Source organism: Ceratotherium simum, chromosome 17 (genome assembly GCF_057802395.1).
Source record: "Ceratotherium simum simum isolate JZ-2026a chromosome 17, ASM5780239v1, whole genome shotgun sequence".
Lineage (NCBI taxonomy): Eukaryota > Metazoa > Chordata > Mammalia > Perissodactyla > Rhinocerotidae > Ceratotherium > Ceratotherium simum.
The window spans coordinates 45,504,792-45,518,888 of NC_141916.1; the positions used below are offsets into that span (position 1 = coordinate 45,504,792).

At 34.7% G+C, this 14,097-nt stretch overlaps 1 non-coding gene across 1 annotated transcript; it reads right to left on the reverse strand.

Moving 5' to 3' along the window:
* Positions 1–13,516: 13,516 nt before the first annotated feature.
* On the reverse strand, positions 13,517–13,623 carry LOC147914790 (U6 spliceosomal RNA). The gene has a single exon (XR_015555028.1). It is a non-coding gene; the product is annotated as a U6 spliceosomal RNA (small nuclear RNA).
* Positions 13,624–14,097: the final 474 nt, after the last annotated feature.

Below are 14,097 nucleotides of genomic sequence, written 5' to 3' on the forward strand. Positions count from 1 at the left end.
CTGAAAAGCAATGATAAAGAGAAAATTGCAAAAGCAGCCAAGTGTGGGGAGGATAGAAACACATGTGTACAGTGGAATGAAGACAAGAATGATAAAGGTAATTATATTATTTAAGGGTAGGCTGTGATAAGTTGAACGTGTATATTATAAATTGTAGAACAAGCACTAAAAATTTAAAAAAAAGAGAGATGCAGCTAATAAGTCAATATAAAATGGAATCATAAGTAATACTGAACCTAAAAGAAAGCAGGAAAAGAAGAAATAAATGAAGAACCAGTGAGATAAATAGAAAACAAAGATCAAGAGTGTAGCTTTAAACTTAATCATGTCTATAACTACATTAATTGTAAATGGTCTAAACACTCCAATTAAAAAGCGAGATTTTCTGATTGGATAAAGCAAGAGCCATCTATATGCTGTCTATAAGAAATCCACATAAAAAATAAAGATACAGATAGGTTAAAAATAAAACAATGTGAAATATATACCATGCAAACACTAATAAAAGAAAGTTAGAGGGGCTACATTAATACCAGACAAGGCTGATTTCAGAGCAAGGAAATTAACAGGAATAAAGAGAGTCAATTCATTAAGATAAAGGGGTCAATTCAAGAGGACATAACACTTCTAAACGTGTATGTACCTAATAATAGAGCCTCAAAATACACAAATAAAAAAATGATACAAATGAAAGAAGAAATAGAGAAATATATAACTATGGTTGGATATTTCAATTCTTCTTCTTCAGTAAGTAACAGAACAAATAGACAAAAAATCAGTAAGGATATGGAAGATGAAAACAATACTATCAACCAACTTGACCTAATTGATATTTACAAAACACTCCACCTAACAAAATCAGAATACACATTCTTTTCTAGTATACACAGAACATTCGTCAAGCTAGAGCACGTTGGGCCATAATATAAGCTTTAGTAAATTTAAAAGAATTTACATTATACAGAATGTTCTCTGACTTTAACAGAATTAAAGTACAAATCATTAACAAAGATAATTCAGAAAAAGCCAAACATTTGAAAATTAAACATTGTACTTCTAAGTAATCCATAGATCAAAGGAGAAATCAAATAACAGTTTAGAAAATGTTTTGAATAGAATAAAAATGGAAACATCAAAATTTGGGGATACAGCTAAAGCAGTGCTTAAAGAAAAATTGATTGCACTAACCTCTTATATTAGAGAAGGAAAAAAGTCCAAAATCAACATTATTTTGATACCAGCATTACTCTGATAACAAACCCTGAAAAGTAATATTACAAGAAAAGGAAGCTATAGACCAATATCACCATGAACACAGAAACAAAAATCCTGAATGAAATTTTAGCAAATCAAAACCACATATATGTACACATATACAATGACCAAAAGGGATTTATACCAGTAATTGCAAGTTTGGTTTAATACTCAAAAATCAATTAATACAATTCACAGTTTTAGCAAAATAAGATACAACATTATAATATTCCCAGTGGAGTCACAAAAATAACTTTATAAAAATTCAATACCAATTCATGATTTAAAAAACCAGAAAGTCTCTGAGCAAACCAAGAATAAAGGAGAACTTTCTCATTCTGAAAAAGCATACCTTCAAAATTTCTAAAGCTAACATCATACTTAATGTTGAAAGACTGAAAGCTTGCCCCCTAAGAGAGGGAACAAGGCAAGGATGTTTGCTCTCATCACTTCTATTCAACATTATACTGGAGTTTCCAGACAGTGCAATAAGGTAAGAGAATGGAGAAGTGAATTGTTCTTATTTGCAAATGACATGATTATCCGTGTAGAAAGTCCTAAGGAATCTACAAAAAAAAAAAAAAGCTACTAGAACCAATAAATGAATTTAGCAAGGTCGGAGGATATAAAGATAGTATACAAACTTCAATTGCATTTCTACATACTATCAAAGCAAAATTGGAAAATGATTTTTAAATCCACTTACAATAGTATCAATAAACATGAAATATTTAGGACTAAATGTCACAAAATATGAGTGAGACCTGTATTCTGAAAACTATAAAACATTACTGAGAGAAATTAAAGAAGATCTAAATAAATGGAGAGATATACCATGTCTTTGAGTTGGAAGACTCAATATTGTTAAGATGTTAGTTCTCCCCAATTTGATTTATCGATTCAATGAAATCTCAATCAAAATTCTGGCAGGCTATTTTGTAAAATTGACAAGCTGATGCTAAAACTGACATTGAAATGCAAAAGGACCTAGAATAGCCAAAATAATAGGCCCCAAAAAATAATTTTTGAAAAGAAGGGAAATATTAAAAAACTTACACTCCCTGATTTTAAATACTTATGTTAAAGCTACACTAATCAATAGTAGTAGTTAGTGTAAGGACAGACATATAGATCTATGGAACAGAATAGAAAAAACAGAAGTAGAACCACACTTATATAGTTGATTGATTTTTAACAAAAGTACCAAGACAATCCAATGGGAAAAGAATATTCTTTTCAACAAATAATGAGAAACAATTGGATATCCATCTGAAAAATAAATAAATAAACATCAACCTATATTTCATATCATATACAAAAATTAATTCTAAATAAGAGCTAAAACTATAAAACCTCCAAAAGAAAACATAGGAGAAAACCTTCGTGACTTTGAGTTAGGCAAGGATCTCTTAGCTATAATACAAAAAGCACAAATAGGGGCTGGCTGGGTGGCTTAGTGGTTAAGTTCACGCACTCAGCTTCTGGCGGCCTGGGGTTCGCAGGCCCGGATCCCCGGTGAATCTCCACATAAAGTGGAGGAAGATGGACACGGATATTAGCTCAGGGCCAATATTCCTCAGCAAAAAAGAGGAAGATTGGCAACAGGTGTTAGCTCAGGGCTAGTCTCACACACACACAAAGCACAAATAAAAGCAAAATTAAACATTTTTCATCTTAAAAGACTAAGAAAATACAACAGCAAGCCAGACTGGGAGAAAAATATGCGGAAAATATATCTCAACAAGAATATATATCCAGAACATTTAAAGAACTCTTAGAACTCAATAACAACAACTAATCTGGGTAAAATATTGGGCAAAAGTTTTGAATAGAGAAATTCACCAAAGATATACAAATGGAAACTAATTACATGAAAAGATGGTCAGCATTAGACATTAGAGAAATGCAAATTAAAACCACAATGTATTATCAGTACACACCTAGTAGAATGGCTAAAATTCAAAAAGACTGACAATGTTGGTGAGGATGTCTACAGCCTGGAACTCTCATACATTGCCAGTGAGAATGCAGAATGGTACACACATTTTGGAAAACAATCTGGCAGTTAATTATAAAGTTAAACACATATTTAACATACATCTCAGCAATCCTGTTCCTAAGTATGTCCCAAGACAAATGGAAATCTATGTCCACATAAAGACCTTTCTGCTAACGTTTATAGTTGCCAAAAACGGGCAGCAACTCAACTTTCCATCAATGGATGAATGAATAAACAAATTATGGTATATCTACACCATAAAATACTAATAAACAATAAAAAAGGCAAACTACTACGTTATTCTCAAAGCATTATACTAAGTAAAAGAAGCCAGGCACAAGTTATCACATATGATAAGATTCCATCTATACAAAATTCTAGAAAAGGAAAAAGACAGTAAAAGAAGATCTATGGTCACCAGAGTCTGAACGTAGCAAGTGGGAATAGATAACAGAGAGGCTTAAGGGAAATTTCTAGGGTGATGGAAATATCATACATCATGATTGTTGTGGTAGTCATATGACTACATACATTTTCTAAAACTTATCAATTTGTAACTTAAAATTGGTTTATTTATTATATATGTATATATATTTCAAAAATGCTTATTAGAAAAGGAAACATATCTTTCATTTGGGCATTCAGCAAGGAGAGTAAGTCAAAGACAGCCTTCCTGAAATCTGTTTAAAACAAATGTTTAATATTGCAGAATATAATTTGCATCTGTTCCACTCTTAATAAAGTATCGATATTTTATTTTAAAATAATAATTTCATTTAAATTCTCCATGTTCCTATAGCATTTCAGGATTTCTGGCCTGAAGTACCCCCAGTCAATAGAGACCAATTGCAAGGGAATGTGTCATTCTATTCTCTTGTGAATCCAAAAACAAGTTGTTTTTCCCTAGGAACCATGAATGAGTGTTTGGATTGTTGAGTTTGGGACTGTGTATATGTCTGTCTAATCTTTGCATGTTTTATGAGAAAAGAAAATAATTTGGTTTTTTCTATGAAGAGTATTTTTAAGAATAAAAACCTCACTGTTTAGAAATGTACAGAAGTGCTTGATGATGCCTTCTTGAGGTTCCTTTATGGCTTTATGAGATCCTATAAACATTTTCACAAAAACTTTCACTCTATCATCATCTCTATCTTCTCACTGTTTTGGGAAGCACTGGGCTTATTGAGAAAAGCCAGGTAGGGCATTGAAACAAATACAAGATATTTATTGCTTCTATCCCCTTAGCTTCTGAGTCAATCTATATACCGGCAGTGTTTAACTACAATTTATTGTCCTAATATTTGCTTGTAAATTGGCTTTTTGGAATGCTGAATGCAATTTCTCTGGAAAACAAAGTTATAAATCATATTTAGTTTCCCCAGCTAGTCTACAGCATCCTATTTAACCCATAACATTGCACTTTTCTAAGTGAGGAATGCATTAAACATAACATTTCAAAAAGGACAAATACCTTTTCATTATCTTTTCATCTCTTCCACACATTCTGGTGTCCCCCTGTCCCTTGAACTTTTCACTATACATCTTCTTTGGGGAGTGGGGCAAATTAGGAAGTTTTTTAAAAGGATGATTGATAACACAAACACATCAAAGGGGTGATATTCAAATAGCCTAGATAAGTGAAAGGAAATATTTTATGTAGAATAGGGGAAGGATTTTTTAGAAAAGAAGCATGAATATACAGAAGCAAGTACAATTTATAGGAGATGAGCACCTATCGACTGTCTATAAACACACAATAGACAAAAGGAACTTGGTGATTATCTAATCTGCCAGCATTTCCCAAAATAACGTTCTTGAGTCTATAGACTGCTACTAGCTGTCACTTTAAAAAGAAAAAAAAAAAGAGGATTCTGTTTTAAATGAATTTGGAAAACAGTATGTTAATAAAAGAAAAGCAGGTTTCATTACAGCATGACTATGTTAAGCTTTCATTATGCTAACGAATGTTGTGGATCAGAAGTCACCTAAACTCAACTAAACTTGGCGATGGTGATGCACCTCATGGGACTAGTGTTCTGTGAACCACACTTTAGGAAATAATGTTCTCATCTTATCTTCAAAGAATCCCTTCTACATCATCAAGGCTTTCCATCGGTAATGGAATGTTCTCTGCTCTTCAGGAGGGTTCCTTTGTAGAAGGTTCTGTCCCTTTAGAGTAGGGCTGCCCAATAAAAATGTAATGTGAGCCACATGTGGAAGTTAACATTTTCTATTTTAAATTTATGAGATGATTATTAATTGCCTAAATTTAAATTAAAAAGTTTACATTTAAAGTAAAGAAGAAATACATGGAATTCATTTTAATACATTTTATTTAACTCAGTATATCCAATATATTATCATTGCAACATACAATCAATATAAAATTATTAATCCATGAGATATTTCACAATTTTTTGTACTACGTCTTTGGAATCCACTGTGTGCTTTATATTTACAGCACATCTCAATTTGGACCAATCATATTTTAAGAGTTCCATAGCCACATGTGGCTAGTGGCTACTGTATTGGATGGTGCAGCTTTAGAATATTTTAACATCTACTGAATCTTAATCCTCCTTTATTCTGACCAAATCCTGTCACAAAAAAATTGAAATTAGAATCCTAAAATTTTAAACATGAATGTGCTCTTAAGAAATCATATAATGCAATCCCCTTCATTCTACAGCAAAGTAATGAAATAGTGATGGGATTAGAAGGCAGATCTCTTGATGGCTAGGTTACGGTCTCCTGACCCCTGATATATTATACTATTTTAAATTGGAAACATTAGGGTTTGAATTTATAAAAAGAATTGCTGGCTTTACCTTAAAAAACAATCACCACAGAATTCCCCTTAAAAATTGTCCAACTCCAGAAAATTTAACATGTGATTTTTTAAAATAAAAATTCAATTTACAAACACATTTTCCAGACTTCATCTACCACATAAAGTAATGCCACTTGTTCATTTTCAGTGCCAACCTAAAAACAGGGCATATTTTGTAGATTAAAGAACAATTTTTGTCTGTGGCTACATTTTGATTGTATGAAGTACTTCAGTCAGCAGTACAAATATAAAATAAACTCAGCTGCCACAGCCAACTTAGTATATGTTAGTCCTTCTCCATTTCTCTCAGGAGAAGGGGCATTCAGCTTCCATTTATCTGCTCAGCTTTTGTCCCTAAGTCAAATTATATCACTTACAGCTTGAATTTTAAAATTCACGTTGCTAACTTTTCTAGCCAACTCATTCTACTAGACCTTGGGGAAAGATAGGAATATGAAAAAATTAAAACATTTACTAGGCAAAATGAGACTTAATTATCTATGCAACATTTATCAAACTATTTTTCTATGGAAAATTGAGACATTTCACATCCATTTGACTTTCTGTAAAAAGTGGGTCTTTAGTTTGCTAGCTTAGTTTTATTACTCTAATTTCCTAGTGAATAGTAAATATGATGCACCCAAGTCCCCCAGTGTATGAAATGAAAGCTTTTATGGGAGAAAAGGAAAACAATCAAAGGATATGTGAGAGCAAAGCATTCCAAGCACTATCCATCCAGGTCCTCGGGGACAACGACAAAAAACAAACAAACGAGATATGCTGCTGGGGTTATCTGCCCAGTTGAAATTAATCAACAGTGAATCAACATCCTGTCTCCAGCTACCAACTGGGCTAGAAACAATCCATTAAAATCTCAACTCAGAGTGGGGAACAGAAATTATGCTGGACAAATGTGTAATGCTGATAAATGATCTGATCATGACCATAAAACATGATGAACAATTAAAGCATATTGGAACTCTTCTCACCAACTGTAATTACTGGGCACCTGCCAACAAACCATATTGCTATATGTGAATTCTGCTTAGACTAAAACTAAGCTACACTCTGGACTGCCAACCTGCCAGATGTTACTTCCATATTGCAAATCATGTCCTTCCTAAAGAGTCAAGGGTAAATCATGGAGGAACAAAATCTGAACCTGTAAGTAAATAGTCCTTTCTCCTGGGACCATTTGGTCAAAACGTTTTGTGAGCACACTAGTAGCGAAGCATCAGATCCCATCTCTACACAGCTTGGGGGGACTGTAGAAATCCCTGGGCTATCCCAACACAGCTGAGCACTCTATTCCCTATGAAAACGTTTCTCAAAATATGGCCCATGGAGCACTTTTAATAGAGTCATCTGGGAAGCTTGTTTAAAATTTAAATCCAGGACCCACTCCAGACCTAGGGAACCAGAATATATGGGAGCAGAGCCCAGAAATTTGCATTTTAACCAACTCCCTAAGTGGTGATTGTGTACATCAATGTACACAATGTACAATGACAACCTTTTCTATAGGGCCAAAGAGACAGAAGAAGAATCTTAAATATATCAAGTATCTATTTTCTAAAGAATCCATGAATTTTGTGGGGTGGGGGAAGTATCTCTATATTGTTACCTTTTTCTGTTACCCTGTGAAATGATATGCCATATCTTCGCATGACTGTGCAGGAGCCAGAGTTCCTCAGTGGTCTTAGAGTGATAAGAGCTTTGACAAAAGCACCTGGGTAATTTGTATAGCTCCTGGAGATAGGATGAAACTGAGTTTCTAATGAAGCTTCTCACCTCCAACTTTATAATAATACTTGTTTGAATTAACTAAAATGGTATAAAGAACTCAGGCCATCATCATGCACCTGAATACCACAGTCTCTGTAATCATCTTGTTGTTTTGTACCCAGGACAGATATTGCCTTGAAAGAGCCTTGGTTTCAACTTATCAGGTTCCTTTAATGGGCAGTCCTCACTTAAATTGAGCAGAAATGCATCTAAGGCATGGGGAAAAGGAGAGAGATATATCAATTTCTGATGCCTCCAAGACAGCTTCCCAAGAGGGCAGTTTCTCCCAGCAGTCTGTAGATACCTAAACTGCTAAACAATCTTAGTGACATCAGAACAAGGATATGGACTTCTGTGATTTACCCTGCAGAGAGAAAAAAGAAGCACTCCAGAGTTTGCAAGGAGGTATGAGGCTGAATCCTACCCAGAGAGGATGATGATTTGTGCTATTGCCTAAAGTTATCAAGGGAAGAGTGAAAATTGTTTAACCCAGGTGTTGGGAAAGACATGGGGAAGTCATTACAAAGGTTATCTGAAGCTTTTTCCATTTCAAACATTCAGATTATTCTGCATCCTTGGAGGGATCTTGGATCTAGGCACCAATGACTCAAAAGTCGTAAAATCTAGAAAGTGTTGACCATTTGGAAGGAGGCTTAGACTTAATACTTTTAGTATGCGATAACACAAAGCAAACTTACAATCACTTTATTGGAAGTACAGAGGGGCAATAAACCTGAAAATTTGTAGCAAGAAAAGAATAGCATATAGAAATTAATCAAAATATCCATTATTCTAAAGCTTACTTTAAAAATCAATAACATTATGTTTACTCCATGTTAAATTTGATTTTTGTGAACTTAATACTTGTAAGTGTATTTGACAATCTAGTCTTGTTTTCAACACACAAGGTCCCTGCCCTCTTCTGGGGCAAGAGGGGATTTTTCTATCATGGGAATTTTCAGAAACTTGAACTTAATGGCTCAAGAGGGAATACAATATATTTTACTTTCTCCCTTCACTACAGAGTCCTCCAAATAAATACTGCCTCTTTAACAAACTCCTTTCTGTGGCACATAAGAAATATGTGACCTGTATTAGTACATTTCCAGTCATAGTTGACAGAAACTATGTGATCTGGCTTAAGCATGATTGCGAAGGTCAGGGATAAGGGCTTCAGGCATGGATGGATTTAGGGAATTAAAGCACAATAGGATTCTGTCTGTCTTCATTCTCTGTTCACAAAACAGAAAACAACAACAACAACAACAGAAAACCTAGCTACTTGTCAGCCCAGGGGAAAGGAAGAATTTTGGGTGATATTTTCTGCTGGAAAAAAACCCACAGACCTTGATTGTCCTGATGTGGGTATTAGACTCATCCTTAAACCATTCACTGTGTTCAGTAGGTTGGTGCCACCAACTTCTCTGGCTGGAGGAAAGATCAGCTCCACCTAGATAACTGATTTCCCTATCAGAAAGAATGGTTCTAGTTCTAGGAGAATGGCGATCTAGCACTGGGTATTTTTTTGTTTCTAAACCATTGAAGTAAATACAATAGAACTCCATGTGAAACTACCAGTGTGCTGGTGGCTGTGTTTCTCTTTGCTGCTATCACCCAAGGGTAAAGGGGATCATTTCTGGCTAAAGAGTGTAGCCTGGCCTGGCATTTTCCTCTCATTACAGCTGTTACCAGGTGGTAGGTCAGGACTCTCAACTCTCCGTTCTTTGTGGATGGGTTAGGGCACACCGGTCTTTCCTGACCTGGGAAGAGATATCCCTATTAGATTTGACATGGTTTCATGTCACTCAGCAGCCAAGCTTAGCTCCCTATAAAAGCACTTCAGAAATTCCTCCCAAGGTCTTTCCTGTGATCCCTCTGTTCTAACCAAAAGAAATTGCCTTGAGGGTCCATTCCTGGGATGTTCCAGTCCATATATCCTCTTCTATTGCTACTATTTCATCCCTAGAAAAATAAGATCTTTTTTAGATTCTCTGTGTGAATTTTATTTGTCTGGTGTCTCATCGTTAGCTCTTCCTTTTTTTATGATTTTTGAATCAGAGCCTCTGGATACTCTGAGTGTAACTATCTGGATTCTCTCTATTAGCGAGTTATACAACTAGCAGCTTCCCCCATCCCATCTTAAAATCTCTTTTTACTTATAATTCACAATTCTCTGCATCCCCAAATTAACTGTAAATTCCTCTTTCTTCCATTCAGAGACATCTTATCTCTGTAAAATGCTATATTCAGGGATTCACAATGTTGTTTATAATTTAAAACATGCTCACAGACTTTTGCTTTATTTTTGCTTTCATATGTAGAGGACTCTGTGTTCACATAGTAACATAAGACCTATATGGAAAATCATCTCTACATTCACAGTCATCTTTCTAGATGTAGTTTATTTTTCCACAGTTATTTTCACAACCGGGGAAATAGGCTTCCTTAGATTATGCTGTTACCTGTGCCTGGAACATTATTTCCGTATCTGCCCCTTTATACTTTCAAGTGTTTACATTTAAGACTCCATTTCCAGGAAATTATTTTAAGGAAATAAAAAAATGCATCAAAGACTTAATACCAAAGATATTAAGGTAATTGCACTGTTAAGTCTTGTAACAACAACAAAAACCAAACAAACAAGCAAACAAAAAAAACAAAAAAAAGGAAGCCACGTATATATCCAATGATAAGAGATTTGTCTAAAATTATAGTATAGATGAGGGCTGGCCCAGTTAAGTTCATGTGCTCTGCTTCGGCTGCCTGGGGTGTGCAGTTTCAGATCCTGGGTGCAGATTTACGCACTGCTCATCAAGCCATGCTGTGGTGGTGTCTTATGTACAAAGTAGAGGAAGATGGGCACAGATGTTAGCCCAGGGCCAGTCTTCCTCAGCAAAAAGAGGAGGATTGGCAATGGATGTTAGCTCAGGGCTAATCTTCCTCAGGAAAAAAAAAATCATAGTATAGGCAAATAAATTTTATAAAGACATTGCCATGTTATCGACAAAGTTTTAAAAACATGGGTAAGTGCTTAGGACATTTTTTAAAAGAGATAAATGGGATATAAATTATACAGATGAATATCAACCATGTAAAACTATTGCATAAAAAGAAAAAAAGACTGTAACAAAATGCTAGTGTGGTTGTCTTTTACTAGATTATGAAGGACTAGTTTTGGTGTTTGCCTAGTAACCTGCACATGCATAACTTTTAGTATAAGATAAATAAGCCACAGACAGTATTAAAAATAAATGCCCCCTAATCTTAAAGATTCAGCTTAAATATCACCTGTTCAATGGACATTTCACTGACCTATCTCCTTTTCCTTCTTTGTATTCACAAATTACTTGGCTTATAATGATCACTTTTTAACTTGCATTGTATTGATTTATGTCTTGTCAGTTTCATGAACCAGATCATCATTCATTTAATTGTAGGAGTCATGCCTTGTTTTGATTTTGGTGTCCATAGCCCCGAGGACAGGGTACTCTTGGTACTCATGTGAGTATGTCACATTAAATTGAAAGGATAAGAATTGTAGTTTCCCAATTTTTAGTTACTATAGCTTCTACCTTCTACATTAATGAGCTTCTGAGGATGCAGCTAGGGACTTCAAAAAAATCAAACTAGCATCTGATTCATAAATAAGAGACAACTGACATCAGCTACTTTGACACAAGATCAATCTCTGGATGAAAATTGCTATAGTTTCCAGAAAAGAATGAAAAAAAGGGACAACATACCAGATCTAGAATTACAGCCCAATGATAAAGCCAAAATTTAAAACTTGGGAACATATAATCTATGATCTTTGTCCAAGATGAAAATGTCACATTTTATTTGACATGTCTGCATCCACTCAGTCCCGATCGAGGCTTGGTTTTGAGCCCTGATTCTAGCTGTGATTACAGAACCAAAACCACCAGCTTAAAAATGTCCTGTTAGTAAAGCCAGTTATTTGTGTCTGTGAGACCCAAAATAAACCAGTTGTGAAGGCCTTTTAAAATCTGAGGTTAGCAAATTGATCTGTGATCTTGCCTTGCCTAAAGTATGACCTTAAATGTGAACTCTGAGGAGTCAAATATGGATATTCATATTGCAGGGTTTGACCTCAGTCAGAATTTTGAAGTAAGCGGTTTGTCTTATATCTCCCTCCCTTTCCCTATTCAAATCTACACTTTCCTTTACTCTCTCTTTTCTTCTTTCTCTCTCATCTCTCTCAATATCTGCTGTTTTGTGACATGAGCCTATCACAATTTGCTATATAGCAAACGAATAGGCTCATAACTAAAACCTAACTTCAAAATAATAACTTCTTAATTGTATTTCTTAACATCTTAAAGTGAACACATAATCCACAATAATACTTTTTTCAATGTCCTTTCTTCTTTTTACTCCTACTGTTGCTCCTCTGGCATATTTCTGCTCAAATCCTCCAAAAGAAACACCTCCCCACCCTTTCTCTTTCTCCCATTCACCCATTTCCCCAGATTCTCCATTATAACAACCCAAAGGACAAATCTAAAAGTGACAGATCTTTCTTTTGGTGGGCAATAAAGAGGAAAAAACTGAGAGAGAAAAGCTGAAACTATCATTGGTGGGGAGGAGACGGGGAGACACCTGGAAACTGTACATTTGTAAATTTGCTCACCACGTTTGCTTCCTATCAATGTCTTTGGGTCTTCACACAGGAAAGGAAAAACTCATTTTCACTAATTATTATCAATCTAAATTATTCCTCTTTCCCATTTTTTTCATATCAGTCATTTGGAAAGCTGAAAACAAAATATAAAAACAAAAGTTAATCCACATTGAGTGCTTCATGTGTGCTAGATATTATGATAAATGTATTTCATGCATTATTTTATTTAATTCCCAAATCAAATCTATTAAACCAGATATTACCACCATTTAACAGGTGAGGAAATGAACGTTTATATAACGTAAAACTTTCCCATGGTCATTCAGCTACTAAATAATAGCAGACCGAGGGTTAAACCTCAATATCTTTGACCTTAAAACCCAAATTCTGAAGTACTGTTTTCTGTTGTATGACTATAACAGATTAAAGTATAATATGTATTGGTTATGGCTTTATTTCCCATGCACTGGCCCCCATATGCCTATTGGAGAAGAGTAACATACCAAGAAAAATATTCATGTGTACTTCCAAATTATATCACCAGTTGATCTTAGAACCAGCTCCATAAACTGTGGCTTTCAGGAATCTTAGAATATGGCATTAATCTCAGTATCAAGTTTAGCATCTAATAGATAAGGACCATGTTCAAGTTTTAATTTTTTTTTTATACAGAACAGTTGAAGAATGAGGTATTTCAATTAATTAAAAGATGTGGTACATTTCCAAAGTAAGATCAGGAACTTGAGCTTGGAAGATAGAGAAAGCTATCATGAAAGTAAAAGTTATCAATAAGGTAACAGTCAGGTACAGGAGGAAAAAAAAAGAAAAAAGAAAAGGTAAGAATTTTACCACAATGTAAGGAGAATTGTTAGAATTCTTTTTTTTTTTTTTTAATTTTTTGTTTATTGCAGTAACATTGGTTTATAACATTGTAAAAATTTCAGGTGTACATCATTGTACTTCTATTTCTGCATGGACCACATCATGTTCACCACCAAAATACTAAAAAAATATGGAACGCTTCACGAATTTGCGTGTCATCCTTGCGCAGGGGCCATGCTAATCTTCTCTGTATCGTTCCAATTTTAGTATATGTGCTGCCGAAGCGAGCACTAGAATTCTTGTTTATGGCTTTGATAATCAGTCTTTTTTTCTCATATGTCTATAGAATAAAGATAAGAGATTTTATTCATTGCAGTATTGTTACTCTCAAATAAAAAATCATGTATTAAATTTCTACAATAAACCTCTCAAGGTAAGAGCAGTGACAGTAATATCTCCATTTTATTGTTAAAGAATTGGCTCAGGGAAAATGTGTTCAAGGATACCGTGGTAGGCAGAATAATGGCTCCCATTATTGTGAACTTGTGACTATGTCACCTTACTTGGCAAAGGGGACTTGGCAGATGTGATTAAGTAGAGGACCTTGAGATGGGGAAATTATCCTGGATTGTCTAGTTGAGTTTAATCTGATCACGTGGCTCCTTAAAAGCCGAGAATCTTCTCTGGCTAGAGTCAGAGAAAGATGTGACAACTACAGAATAAGGGTCAGAGAAATATTGACTAGACTCACCATTGCCGGCTTTG